We start from the raw sequence: 15,167 nt of genomic DNA, 5'->3' as shown, positions 1-15,167 counted from the left end.
AGTATGCTGCAATAACATAACCTGAATATGCGAGTGTGGACTCCACAGATCCTCCTGTTACCCACTCCTAGTCATTGGACAGGCATCTGGACTGATCCATGGTACTACAGGAATGAAAATTATCAGGTAAGAACCAATTTTCTTTTCCCTGTACGTACCCGGATCAGTCCAGACCATGGGATGTACCAAAGCTTCCCTAAACCGGGTGGGACCTCGGGAGTTCTGCACACAGTACGCCACTGCCAAAATCTCCATGTTGCGTCCGTCAGTCGCAGACGGCTGCACCCTCTCTGCCTCACCTCTCTTTCCTCTTTCTCTGCTCCATTGGGCAAGATGGCTGCCTCCGCATCTCCTTGCTGACCTCTCTGGCATCCCCGGTCCGGAATGGGCGATTGCGTTCTCCATTTTCCCTCTGAGTTCACTTAGAACACGTGTGCGAGCGTTGGCCCTCCTTTTGTATACGTCATGGCGGGAACCTTGGGGGCGTCCCCACCGCATGACGACCCCACCTCCGTGTATTTAGCCTCCGCTTTCCATTCCAGCTACGAGTTAACAAGGAGTGTCCCTGCTGATGTCTGCCTGCTACCAGATGCCTTTGCTCTGTGTACCATCGCTCCAGATCGACTTAGGTACCCGCTCCTTCCCTTCGGGGATACCAGATACCAATAAGGACTCTCAAGGTACCCGCTCCCCGGGGGCCTTGCCTCGCTCCTTCCTACCTTCCGGGGTTAGCAGCTTCTTCAGTGACGCCTAAGGTACCCGCTCCCCGGGGGCCTTGCCTCGCTCCTTCCTACCTTCCGGGGTTAGCAGCTTCTTCAGTGACGCCTAAGGTACCCACTCCTCAGGGACCTTGCTCCGTCCTGGACCTCCACCCTCAGGGGGTTCCTCTCTACAACAGCTTCCAGCCTGAGAGTGAGTAGCTCAGCTCTTGGTCTATCTCTGCCTTGTCTCACCTCCGCTATTGTAGATTCTTGGCCTATCCTGCATCGCAGACCACTACCGGATCTACCCTCTCTGGCATATCATCTGTACCTGTGTTCTCGGCCTACCCTGCTCTGCGGACCACTACTGGACCCATCCTTCTCTCAAGAGCTGGTGAGACTCTTTTTCTGCGCTGCAGAGTACAGACTGGACTGTGGCATCAGAGACTCTTCTCCTCTGGCTGGCTTCATAGCCCATTCCACAGGCCACCAACTACATTGCTGTATAATAAAGTCTATCGCCCCACTGTGTGTATTATTGCTAAGAACCAGCCTATCACTACAAGTCCCCAAAGGGCTCCACCCTGTGCGAGGAGTCATCTCTTGTAGTGACCAAGGGTCCACAACTCAATTTCAAAAACACATCATTCCAGGAGCCTGAACATCCAAGCGGTATTGGCGAGCAAATGTATGGAGCGTCTTCCAAGTAGCAGCTCTGAAAATCTCCTGAGGCAATACCAACTGGCATTCGACCCATGAAGCTGCTTGAGAATGAATAGAATGGGCCTTCAGGCCCTCAGGAACAAGTCTGCCTTTACCAATGTATGCAGAGGAAATAGCTTCTCTCAACCATCGTGCAATCGTCATCTTAGACACCTTGTGACCCTTCCTGGGACCGCTCCATAGGACAAATAAATGATCTGAAAGTCTGAAAGAATTTGTGACTTCCAAGCAACGTGACAAGGACCACTGAACATCTAACTGATGGAGCTCTCATGCGTGTTGTACATCGTTCGACAAATTAGGAAAAGCTGGAAGCTCAACTGATTGTCTTAAATGAAAGGATGAGACCACTTTGGGCAAAAAAGACAGAGCAGTTCAAAGAGACACCCCCGAATCAGAGATCCTCAAAATAGATTGCCTACAAGAGAGAGCCTGTAACTCAGAAATTCTGCAAGCTGAGCATATAGCCAGCAAAAACACCTTTTTCAAGGTGAGATACTTCAACATCACCGTTTTAAGGGGTTCAAATGGTGGATCACACAATACACTAAGAACCAAATTAAGACTCCACGACGGACATACCAGATGGACAGGGGGCTTCAAATGCCATACTCCTCTGAGGAAATGCACCACATCTAGATGTGAAGCTACCGAGCTACCAACCAGAGTGCCTAGTGTTGTAGGACCATGGATAGCGGACCCATCTCTGGTGGAACATGTGCCCTCGGGTGACGACGCAGATGTAGAGGAGCTCCAGCAAGCGCCACAGCAGGTGAGAGGCATCCAAGTGTAGGCTGATGAGATGGACCTTGACCACCGCTGCACCTGTACGCAGCAGAAGAGATCCAGACAACACAATGTTGGTCTCATGAGTGGTCCTCTGACTACTCCTAGCCCTTTCGGACCTGCCACATGGAGCAGCAACTGCGACAGGGCAAATGGTGGTCAAAGGATGAAGACATCAAGACACAGACGAGACTTGAGGACGGGGAATGTGAGGACATCATGAAGACTCAAATGGATTATTGATGACTGAGTGGATACTCAGACTTGCTTGAAGAATAAAGATGCAGACTCAAGGAATGTGAGGGCATCACGAAGAGTAAGAAGATCCACAACTGGATAGGTACTGCCACATCACGCGCCCTACACAACCGATGAGGGATGGTCACAGACCACGCCAGCCGGCGTGCCCTACACAGCCCGACATGGCTGGTCACGGACCACACTTGTGGTTCCCCATACAGGAGATATTGATGGCTCCAAAGAAGCCTGGGCCAAGGCGAGCCTTGCACGGCCAACAAAGACTAGGCAAGGGGAATGCCGAGGTACAGGTTAGAACAGTGTCCAATCTTTAGGCAAAGGTAGCGGTGATGAATCCGGTAGGGGTTTGGGAAGGTCTCAGGATCCAGGGACTCGGAGACCTCACTCAGCACAGAGCTCAAGTGGACTCAGAGTTTGTAGCCTAAGGATAAAAGCTTCTACGAGGACAAGGTCTACTTGGAGCGAGTACAATAAAACCCAGACGTCTGAGGCTATGTTGCCACGGAGAAGGTCTGAATTGATTGAAGATCAAGATGAAGGTGGACAAAGACGAAGACATCAGATAATGGAGAAACGTCCAGACAATCTGAAGATGAAGATGTCTGAAGTAGAAGACGAAGCTGAGAGACCATGGATGAAGAAGACAAACATGAATTCCAACAAAGAACACAAGCCTTGAGAAGCTGAATAGAAGAGAAGTCCTAAGGAGAACTGGCTTCTTGTGAAGACGAGGAGGGAATGACGATGAGCCCCTTTTGTACTGAAGAGGAAGGTGGTTCCATGATGACATCAGTGGTGTACCACACCTTCGCTATTCCTTTAAATGTGGAGAGAAGAGCCTGCCTCGCCCCCTAGGAGGAAGCAGGAAGTACAGGACCTTGGACAGCGGCCCTGCTACAATGCTGGAGAGACTCCGGGGCAGGAACTAGGCCTCAAGCAGGCCTTGACGCCAGAAGCGGCTCCCTTGCCGCTGAAGAAGGAGGAAGGGCAGCTCCCTGCCGCAGGAGAGTCCGGGGCTTCAGGCCCTCTTTTCCCGGAGGGCCCCAGGTAAGATGGTGGCCTCCGGGCCACATAATAATGATGCAGTATGGCTCCTGCAACGCTGAGACAGCGCTGGCGGCCCCAGCCACTAAAGATAAAAGATAAAGATAAAGATAAAGCTCGTGGCTGCTTCAGCCACGAGCTTAAGCAGCAGCAGCCTCCTGGCTGTTAGAAAGTGAAAAAAGAAGGTAAAGAAGCTGCCCAGGAGGGCAGAATGGTAACACCTAGGGCCACCACCTGTACCTGGAGGGAGTTAAAAGACATGCCCTTTTGCAAAAAGGCTAACATCTGAGCAATTGTAGCATGGCTGGGAAGAATGTCTCGCTCACAACACCATATCTCAAAAACTCTCCACACCCTAATATATGAGAGAGAGGTAGATGTTTTTCTGGCTTGCAGCAGTTTAGTGATAACTTCCTCAGAGTATCCTTTTTTCCTTAATCTCCTCCTTTCAAAAGCCAGGCCACTAGACAAAAGCGATCTGCCTGGTCGAAATATATAGGCCCTTGATGAAGAAGATGTGCAAGGTAGTCCCAGGCCTTGGGTAGCGAAAGAGCCAACAAGCGATGAATTTGTCCCATCAGCTTGTGCATTCGTTCCGTCGGTAGGAAGACCTTCCCAACCATAGTGTTGAACCGGGCTCCCAGAAACCCCAATGCTTGAGAAGGAATCAAATTGCTCTTGGCCTGATTGATTACCCATCCGAGAGATTCCAAGAGAGCGGTCACCTTGTGGATCACTTCCAGACAATATTCCCTCGACTTTGCCCTAATGAGCCAATTGTCCAGGTAGGGATGAATCAGAAGGCTTTGTCTCCGGAGGAACGCTGCCACCATCACCATGACCTTGGTGAACGTATGGGGGTGGTCGTGAGACCGAACGGCAGAGCGCAGAATTGATAATGCATTCCCAGGACCATAATGCGAAGGAACTTTTGCTGATCCTTGCGAATGGGAATGTGTAAATATGTCTCCTTCAGATCCAGAAAGGCCAGAAATTCTCCCTTGCGTACTGCCACGATAACCGAACGCAGTCTCCATGTGAAAATGCGGCACCTTGAGAGACTTTTTTACCTTCTTGAGATCCAAAATTGGTTGGAAGGATCCCTCCTTCTTTGGAACTACAAAGTAAATGGACTACCTCCCTGTCCTCCAGTGTTCTGGAGGAACCAGTTTCACAGCACCGAGAGCCTGGAGTCATTTGAGAGTCTGATGAACAATCTGCCTCTTGACCTGGGGATGGCATGGGGACATTAAGTAGAAGTCTCTGAGAGGTCGAGCAAATTCCAAAGTATAGCCTCGTTCTATTATCTTTAGCACCCACTGATCAAAAGTAATTCTGGCTCATGCCGCGTAAAATCTGGACAGGCAACCCCCAACCCGAGGGATCAAGGGATGGGCCAGCCCTATCTCATTGTGTAGTCTTGGAGGTGAGGGAGGAGGAGGAACTACCATCCCGGGAGGTTCTGCGGCCTCGAAAGTACGAGGCCCAGGCTTGGTTTCTGGCTACTGGTTGTTGCTGTCCAGCCGCTTGCGGCCTGCTTTGCTGAAACCTACGTTGCCCTCGAAAACAAGTGAAGAAGGATGGAAATCCTCTGGAGGGTTTTGGTCTGTCCTCTGGTAACTTGTGAACTTTGTTCTCCCCCAGGGACTTTATCAACTGTTCCAAATCCTCACCGAATAAAAAACCACCTTTAAATGGAATAGCCCCAAGCTAAGCCTTGGAGGAAACATCCGCTGACCAGTTTTGGAGCCACAAAAGCCACCTTGTCGACACTGCCGATGACATGGTGGGGAGACAGGAGTCTTGGTGGGGGTCAGGAGTCCCTCCCCCAAGACTTGCCAAAAGTCCATGGTGGTCCAGCGGGGGTCCTGGAGCGATCTTCTGCACTCAGGTCGTCGGTTGCCGGTATTGGAAAAATGGCGCCGATAGCCTTTGCCCTTACTATGTCACAGGGGCTATCGGCACCATTTTGAATACCAGCAGCCGACAGCCTGAGTGCAGAAGATTGCTCCAGGGACCCCGCTGGACCACCAGGTACTTTTGGCAAGTCTTCGGGGGGGGGGGGGGTCAGGAGGGTGGGGGGTTGTAGATAAATAACTTTAAAAGGTTGGGATGGGGTTTTTGGGGGGGAATGAATGTATTTTTGACATATGAACGGATCGGGGGCCCCCAAGAATGGATGCAATGGATTTGGGCCCCTATGAATCCGAATCCCAAATGGGACAAATCTGTCCCTGCTGTACATCCCTATCCTGCTCTACGTTCCTCCTCTTGTCATACATCCTCGGACTGATTCACGGTACTGACCTCTGCTTGCCTGACCACATTTGACCGCTGCCTGGAACCAACCACTGCCTGCCTTCTGACCATGCTTGACCGCTGCCTGGAACTGACCTTTGCTCATCTTGACTATGTACGGACTGATCTTGGAACTGACCCTTGCTTTTGTTGACCACCCTCAGATGGATACCCTGGCTTTGATCCTTGCGCTACACTCGGATATCTGTTTGCTCCTTTGACCACCAGACCAGCCTGCTCGAACACTGCCCACGGCCTATATCAGACTAGACCAGTAGGCACTGCCTATCTCACCCGGAGGACTTGCTGCATTCCAGAAGTCTCCGGTGATCCTGGTTCAGGTCTAGTCCCTCTGTTCTTCACCAGCCGTGCACCTTTGCTCGTGTTGGGCACACCTCTCCTCTACCTCTCCAGGAGATCCTATGAGGCCCGCCTAAGTCCAGGCAGTCCGGGTACCCAAAGGCTCAAGCTGCGAAAACTCCGGATTGCTATTGGTGAAGCCCAACTAGCCTCTGTCTCCTTGTGTGCGCCACCTCCTGGTGGTAAGCACTTTATGGGTCTGACCAGAGGGCCGTACCAATCCTGCACCAGGCCAAGGGTCCACCTCCAGCGCAACACACCACATCTATTGGTTCACCTTTATCCACATGTTTTTTCACTCCTTCAAAAAATGTAGCAGATTTGTGAGGCATTACTTCTCGTGGGTAAATCCATGGTGGCTATGTACCATTAAATCATGTTTATCTATATGTTCTGTGATTTTATTCTTTATAATAGTTTCCAACATTTTTTCCAGTACTGAAGTCAGGCTCACCAGTATATAGCTTTCCCAGATCACCTCTGTATTCCTTTTTATATATCGGAGTTACATTGGTCATATTCCAGTCTTCACGTACAAAGGATGCTTTTATTGATTGCAATAGCTCTGAAATTTCATTTTTTAGTTCATTCAGAACCCTGGGATGTAAACCATCTGGTCCAGGTGATTCACTACTCTTCACTTTGTCAATCTGGCCTACTACATCTTCCAGGTTCACCGTGATTTGGTTCAGTTCACATGAATCGTAACCCTTGAAAACTGTCTCTGGAACGGGTACCTTCCCAAACTCCTGTTCAGTAAACACTGAAGCAAAGAATCAGTTTAGTCTTTCTGCAATGACTTTATCTTTCCTAAGTGCCTCTTTATCCCCTCGATCATCCAGTGGTCCAACCGACTCCCTTGAAGGCTTCCTTCTTTGGATATATATAAAAAATATTTTTATTAGGAGTTTTTGCCTCTATGGCCAACTTCTTTTCAAATTCTCTTTTAGTCTGTCTTATCAATGTTTTACATTTAATCTGCCAGTGCTTATGCTTTTTCCTATTTTCTTCAGATGGATCCTTCTAATTTTTGAAGGAAGATCTTTTGGCTAAAATAGCCTCTTTCACCTCTCTTTTTAACTATACCTTTCCTTCCACCTTTCTTAATGTGTGTAAACATGTGGACTGGACTTCTAAGATGACATTTTTTAACAATGTCCATACTTGTTGTACACTCTTAACCTTTGTAACTGTACCTTTCAGTTTTTTTTAACTATTTTTCTCATTTTATCAAAGTTTTCTTTTTGAAAGTTTAGTTCTAGAGCTGTGGATTTACTTACTATCTCCCTTCCAGTCATTAATTCAAATTTGTTCATGTTATGATCACTATTGCCAAGCATCCCCACCACAGTTACCTCTCCCACAAATCCTGTTTTATACTAAGAATAAGATCTAATATAGCTCCCTCTCTCATTGGATCCTGAACCAATTGCTCTATAAACTATCATTTCTTCCATCCAGGAACTTTATCTGGCCTACTACATCTTTTACTACCTAGAAAACCACAATATTCTCCACGCCTCACAATTCGGTTTCCGTAAACACTTCAACATGGAATCCCTCCTTCTCACCCTATCAGACCATCTCCTCATAGGAATGGACCAGGGTCATAGCTTCCTTCTTGCCCTCCTAGACATTTCCGCTGCCTTTGATACCATATGCCATAACCACCTTCTTGCTCATCTAGAAGTCAATGGTATCTCTGGCCTAGCGCTATCATGGCTCAAGTCCTACTTATCCAATAGAAAATTCTCAAAATTGGTAACACCATTTCCACTCCCCACCCCCTGCAAAAAGGAGTCCCACAAGGCTCCTCCCTTTCCTCCACACTTTTCAACATCTACCTTATGCCTTTATGCCGTCTACTTTCTGATCTCAACCTCAAGTTCTATCTATACGCTGATGATGTCCAAATCATCATCCCCATCCACAATTCCATCCCTGACGCTCTAAAGCACTGGGAAACCTGCCTTGCATCTATCAATTCCCTTCTCACCAACCTCCACCTGGCTATGAACACAAACAAAACCGAACTTCTCCTCATCTTCCTGCACTCTGCTCCCAAACCCCCCCATCTTTCGACCCAACCTGCAAGTCTATCACAGATCAACTCTTTGTAAGAGACCTTGAAGTCCTACTTGACCAACAGTTAAACATGAAAAAATATGTGAGCTCTATACTCAAAGATGATTTCTTCAAACTTAATGTCCTAAAAAATCTCAAGCCCCTGCTACACTATACATTTGTGCACCCCTTTGTGTTATTTGTTTAATATGCTCCTTGTTATACCTTTTGCTTAATTGTTAAGAACTTTGATTTTGATGATTTTATTTTTGTAATCACTTAGCCTCAGGTACAAAAATTTTAGATTGTAAGCCCTTTTAGGGGATAGTGAATTACCTATTGTACCTTATTGTAAACCGATGTGATATCTCTTTTTGAAATGAACATCGGTATATAAAAATCATAAATAAATAAATTCAAGACTTCCACACAGTGATCCAAACCTCCCTTCTTTCCAAACTTGATTATTGTAACTCACTCCTCTTAGGACTCCCCTACTCAACGATAAAATCGCTGCAAATGTTACAAAATGCAACTGCCAGAATCATCACTAATGCATGCAAAACAGACCACATCACCCCCATTCTCAAAGACCTTCACTGGCTCCCCATCTCCTCCAGAATAATCTATAAAATATTAACTACCAATCACAAATCCACTCACTCTCACAATTCCCACTGGCTCGATATACCCTTCAGCGCTGTGCAGCAGAATTGACCCACGAGAACAGCTCATAAAGGAACCTTGCACGTACCTTCTCTAAAAATAGCACACTTCTCCTCTACCAGAGACCGCGCCCTATCAATTGCAGGCCCTACACGATGGAATTCCTTGCCCACGATGCTCCGCCTAGAATCTTGCCCAACTAAATTTAAAAAGAAACTTAAAAACTTGGCTGTTTTAACAGGCCTATCCGGATTAGTCCACCCCTCCCCCACCCCTTCCCTGCCTTTGTACTCCTGTGCCCATACATATGACATTTGCCACTAGGCTATCTTTGTACTCCACGACACCTCTTTCATGAGGCCTACCCGCACCTTCTATCGCAGTTATGATGCTCCCTCGTCGAACTTGTGATCCCTTTCTTATCACCCTTTCTTAGTTACTACTATGAACCAATTCAAGCTTTAAGAATGTTATCTTGCAGCTTTTGCAGTTATGTTTTGAAATGTTATTCTGCAGTTTTGATCTGTACTTCCATTGCTTTACTGTGTGTTCCCCTCCCTTAACTCCCTGTTATGATGTACTTTCATTCCTATTGTTAAAATGTGAACCGGCATGTTGTTTCCCACTAAATGCCGGTATAAAAAAGTCTCTAAATAAAATAAATAAATAAATCTCAAAAGCATATCCTGATGATACATTTACCTATTCAATATTGAGGTCTTTTTGATGGTTCGATCCCCTTCATGCCATTATCTGCAGAGGACTTGAAGCAGAAGTCTGCAATTTGGTGCCGGTAATGTCTGAGTAGATTGACCTCAAAGAGGCAGATTGACATAAAGGGGGCGCTGCCCTTTAGAGAGAGGGGATTGATACTTGGTATCTGATGGGCTATGCATACGCTGTTTCTGGAGTTAGGGGATTGCGTTTTCTGGAGTGCTGGGTTTTCGGTACTTGAGTATTTCATTTGGCATTTACATGGGCAGATGTGGGATTGAGTTTTATGGATTTATTCTGAATGACTTTCTTTTTTAGTTTTGTATTACAGGAGTTGTCGCTTCCCAGTGAGGCGAATGGAGATATTCTATATGGGGCAGATATTCAAAGGGTTACACATGTAACATATGCGCTAACCCCAAAAACCGGCCCCTGCGCCCGCTGAGCCTATCTTGCATAGGCTTGGCAGAGCACATAAGCCCCGGGACTTGCGTATGTCCCAGGGTTGCAAAAAGGGGCGTGGAGTGGGCGGTCCTTGGCGATCCGGGGGGCGGGTGGGGGCATGGCTGGAGCCTGGGATCACGGACTGGCCGTCAGCCAGCACGCATAAGCTACGCCTGCCGGGAGGCAGGTGCAACTTCTCCGACAAAGGTAAGGGGGGGGGGGGGTTAGGTAGGGCTGGGGGGCGGGTTAGGTAGGGGAAGGTGGAGGGAGGTGGAAGGAAAGTTCCCTCCGAGGCTGTTCCGATTTCGGAGCGGCCTCGGAGGGAATGGAGGAAGACTGCACGCCTTGGTGTGCTCAAGTTGCACAATTGTGCACTCCTTTGCCCATGCCGACCCTGGATTTTATAACATATGTACGGCTGCGCATGCATGTTATAAAATCGGGCGTAGATTTGTTTGTGCCAGGTTGTGTGAACAAATCTATGCCTGTGCGCAGGTTTTAAGATCTGCCCCTATATTAGGGACTAATTTGTATTTTTATTGTTTGTTTTTTTTTTAACTGTGATGTATTGTAAATTGCTTTGGGTTCTTATTTGTGAATTAAAGCAGTATAAATGTGGAAAATATAATGTAAATAAAGTATATTTTAAAATACTATGTCCTGAATGTATGTGTCTTGCCATTGATCCTGACTGGGTATATGGCCGTAGGTGTAGAGATGAGCCTATGGAGTTGTATATATGGAGGGAAGAGAGAGTGTGAGGTGAATAAGTATGTTGGGGGGGGCATGAAGTGCATGTTGGGGGTGAAGGACGTGTGTATGTAGTGCATGTGAGTGGGTGGAGGAGGTTGTGTGGAGAAGAGGGTGTATACATTATGTGTAAGTTTGTGGATAAGGATTGACTCTGTGTGTATGTGTATGTGTGCTATTGGGGACTATGTTGTGTGTATGTTTGTGGGAAGAAGGTGTGGAGGCATTATAAAATGTCCTGTACTCTCTTGCACACCCTCTTCACCCAGAATTACAAATAGCAATTTTATATCTGAACAGAGACATTTTGAAATGTTTCAGTCATGATAAAAGAAAAGCAATATATTTCCTGACTTCAGTTTTAAAAGCAAGGGCATGTTGACCTAAATTGAACTGCCTACTGCATTCAGTGTTTCTAATCTACTATGTATTCCAAACATAGCATTTTGTGATGGTGTAGTCAAAAAGATCCATTTACATGTATTGATGTGCTAGACAGTGGAACAAAAAATACTAAGCCAGTCAAGAGCTACGGCCATTTTGTTGTTTCATATTTTTTACCCTTCCCTGCACACTGCAATTATCAGGTGGATAGATTTGCCAGCATCTTTTGTATTATTTAGTAGAAAACTCAGCTGTTTTTAGGTGGTAAAAGGATGCAATGCAAAGCAAGAAGCATCCATTATTTTCACTTGAACTGAGAAATCTTTTATCAAGGGCTCCCTCCCTACAGGGAAACCATAGTAGTGCGTGAACTCACTATATATTATCACTGAGGTCCAGTGAGCTGTTTTGATGAATTCTGTGGCAACTCCCTGCTGATTATTGATTCCATCTGGCTCAATGAGCAGAAATAAATACTTTCTAATTTGATGTGATGGAGTATAGATGTGTCGATTAATTATTAAAAAAATGTAGAGGTGGCAGAATTTGTCCTTTTTCAAAGAGCAAAAAGAGCCTAAGCAAGAGAATGTAGAAAGAGTTTTACAGCAAGACCACAGTCAAGCAGAGATCTTAAACCGGGGTGTGTAAAGAGAGAGGCCTTTAACTACGGTATATGTGAATGTAAAATCAATGAACTTGATATATCTTCAGGGGATGGGGTTTCTAGCAGGTGAATATCAGCCACATATCAGGTTTTTGCAAATATTTAGTGTGCTAAAATGGGCTAGTTGACTGCTTTTCCTTTCATTTTGAAACATTAATAAATGTGTTTGGATAGACATAAACAGATATTCAGAGCTTGGAGAAGATTGACTCTGAATTAATTAAAATCTGCACTGGTGGAGTATATTCTCTCCAAATAACCCAAAACAGAATCCAAAGCACTATATCTATATAAAGCGCACAATTATAAAGTGTGTAATAAAGGATGTGAGCAAGCTGGGAAACCAGTGTAAGACCACCTCTAGGGTGGTTGCCCTGACCTCTCAATCATCCACCCAGAGAAGATCACATAGATGTGCAGAGAGAAAATGTCTTTTTTAAATCTTTTTAGAAATGCATGTAAAATCACACAATGTTCTCTAATCTAAAAAACAGGGAACAGCTCTTTTTTCAATCTATCAAAAACATGCCCCACAATGTTGTGACAAGACACTGAATAGCAGACAAAACAAAACCCTGACGTCAGCTGGCGTTTTGGTTTCTCTAGATCTGGAGATCATATTGAAGCGCTCCAAATAATGATTAAAATCTTCATTGCCAGATAAGGCCCCTGATGGAAGTTGCCTGGAAGTTAAACTTTTTCAAAAGAATAAAGGCCCAATTTTTAGGTAGGCCTTTGACAATGTTTGAATTGAAATTGGGTCATCTTGTGTACTTTCACTTTCCAAGTGTTTGTTTCAGTTCTTTGATTGTTTGACTCTGTGAATGGATGATCTTATTTGTTTTAATTGCTGTCCTACCAGTTAACAGGGCTCAGAGGTTCACTGGGAAGTGTTGGGGGGGGGGGGGGGGGTCACAATTTGACCCATTCTCCCAGGGTTCTTTTTTGAACAGGGGAAAGAATAAAGTCTTTCAAGATCCTAGGCTTCCCACAGTAAAAGCAACACACTGCATACGGTAGACCTTATTTTAAGATAATCTGTTTAGTGAAAATTTGGTTGCAAATGTACAATCGCAAAAGAAGTACACTTTTGAATACTGCACTTTGACACAGAAAGTAAAGTTCCAGAAGAAAATCACTGACAAAGTCACTGATAAATCTACACTCCCTGGCACTCTTCATAAGGGACCCTCCTTGGCACTTCCCCAATAGTACCTGCAAAGTGGATACAGACTCCTTTCTATTAGGAAGCTGGAAATCCTCCTGATACATTTCATAAAATCCTAGGCAAATGTTTTCCTTTGAAAAGTAGCTCCTCACACAGAACATCCACTTTCTCTAAAACACTGAAGAAATCTCTCTCAGACAAGTGATGACTATGGGCTGCATCAGTAGGCCTGATCCTATCGGGGCTATGGTAAAATGGAGACTCCAGTGGTCAGCATTGAGCCGCAAAGAGAGAGTGCTGCATTGAGAAAAAAAATGAAATTAAAAAAAATAATGAGAGGAAGAAGAGTCTGTGAGTAATCACGGTGTCGGAGCATCGCTCTCTCCTGCGCTGGGACCATCACTGAAAGTGGAAGAGAAGCCTGAGCGTGTCATCAAGGGAGAAAAAGGGAGAGCTGAGTTTAGTGGGATAGCACAGTGTCGCAATGTTACTAAGTTCCAGATCCACTTCTTCCTGCTGCTGCCATCACTTGCTGTCAGGGAGGAAAGAAGACTGGCTAGAGCATTGGATAAATCAGCTAGTAAGCAATGAATGGGGTTAACTATGTTCCCCGTTGCTGCTGGTGGTATATTCCTGCCATGCAGAAACTGCTTGATTCCTGCCGCTGCCTGTACCCCCGGTCCCAACATCCTGCTGTAGTTGGGAATTGACCAGCCAAGACTCTGTCTCTTTTAAGAACATAAGAACATGCCATACTGGGTCAGACCAAGGGTCCATCAAGCCCAGCATCCTGTTTCCAACAGTGGCCAATCCAGGCCATAAGAACCTGGCAAGTACCCAAAAACTAAGTCTATTCCATGTAACCATTGCTAATGGCAGTGGCTATTCTCTAAGTGAACTTAATAGCAGGTAATCGACTTCTCCTCCAAGAACTTATCCAATCCTTTTTTAAACACAGCTATACTAACTGCACTAACCACATTCTCTGGCAACAAATTCCAGAGTTTAATTGTGCGTTGAGTAAAAAAGAACTTTCTCCGATTAGTTTTAAATGTGCCCCATGCTAACTTCATGGAGTGCCCCCTAGTCTTTCTACTATCCGAAAGAGTAAATAACCGATTCACATCTACCCGTTCTAGACCTCTCATGATTTTAAACACCTCTATCATATCCCCCCTCAGTCGTCTCTTCTCCAAGCTGAAAAGTCCTAACCTCTTTAGTCTTTCCTCATAGGGGAGTTGTTCCATTCCCCTTATCATTTTGGTAGCCCTTCTCTGTACCTTCTCCATCGCAATTATATCTTTTTTGAGATGCGGCGACCAGAATTGTACACAGTATTCAAGGTGCAGTCTGACCATGGAGCGATACAGAGGCATTATGACATTTTCTGTTTTATTCATCATTCCTTTTCTAATAATTCCCAACATTCTGTTTGCTTTTTTGACTGCCGCAGCACACTGCACCGACGATTTCAATGTGTTATCCACTATGACACCTAGATCTCTTTCCTGGGTTGTAGCACCTAATATGGAACCCAACATTGTGTAATTATAGCATGGGTTATTTTTCCCTATATGCATTACCTTGCACTTATCCACATTAAATTTCATCTGCCATTTGGATGCCCAATTTTCCAGTCTCACAAGGTCTTCCTGCAATTTATCACAATCTGCTTGTGATTTAACTACTCTGAACAATTTTGTGTCATGTGCAAATTTGATTATCTCACTCGTCGTATTTCTTTCCAGATCATTTATAAATATATTGAACAGTAAGGGTCCCAATACAGATCCCTGAGGCACTCCACTGTCCACTCCTTTCCACTGAGAAAATTGCCCATTTAATCCTACTCTCTGTTTCCTGTCTTTTAGCCAGTTTGCAATCCATAAAAGGACATCGCCACCTATCCCATGACTTTTTACTTTTCCTAGAAGCCTCTCATGAGGAACTTTGTCAAACGCCTTCTGAAAATCCAAGTATACTATTTCTACCGGTTCACCTTTATCCACATGTTTATTAACTCCTTCAAAAAAGTGAAGCAGATTTGTGAGGCAAGACTTGCCCTGGGTAAAGCCATACTGACTTTGTTCCATTAAACCATGTCTTTCTATATGTTCTGTGATTTTGATGTTTAGAACACTTT

The 15,167-nt window shown here is 45.4% G+C and overlaps 1 long non-coding RNA gene across 4 annotated transcripts in view; it reads right to left on the bottom strand.

Moving 5' to 3' along the window:
- The window catches only part of LOC115091088, a 142,843-nt gene that overhangs the window by 123,281 nt on the left and 4,395 nt on the right, over nt 1-15,167 (bottom strand). The window lies entirely within an intron of this gene.

Source organism: Rhinatrema bivittatum, chromosome 1 (assembly GCF_901001135.1).
Source record: "Rhinatrema bivittatum chromosome 1, aRhiBiv1.1, whole genome shotgun sequence".
Lineage (NCBI taxonomy): Eukaryota > Metazoa > Chordata > Amphibia > Gymnophiona > Rhinatrematidae > Rhinatrema > Rhinatrema bivittatum.
The sequence above is the reverse complement of the archived record's forward strand: the minus strand, read 5'-3'. Positions and strand labels throughout refer to the sequence as shown.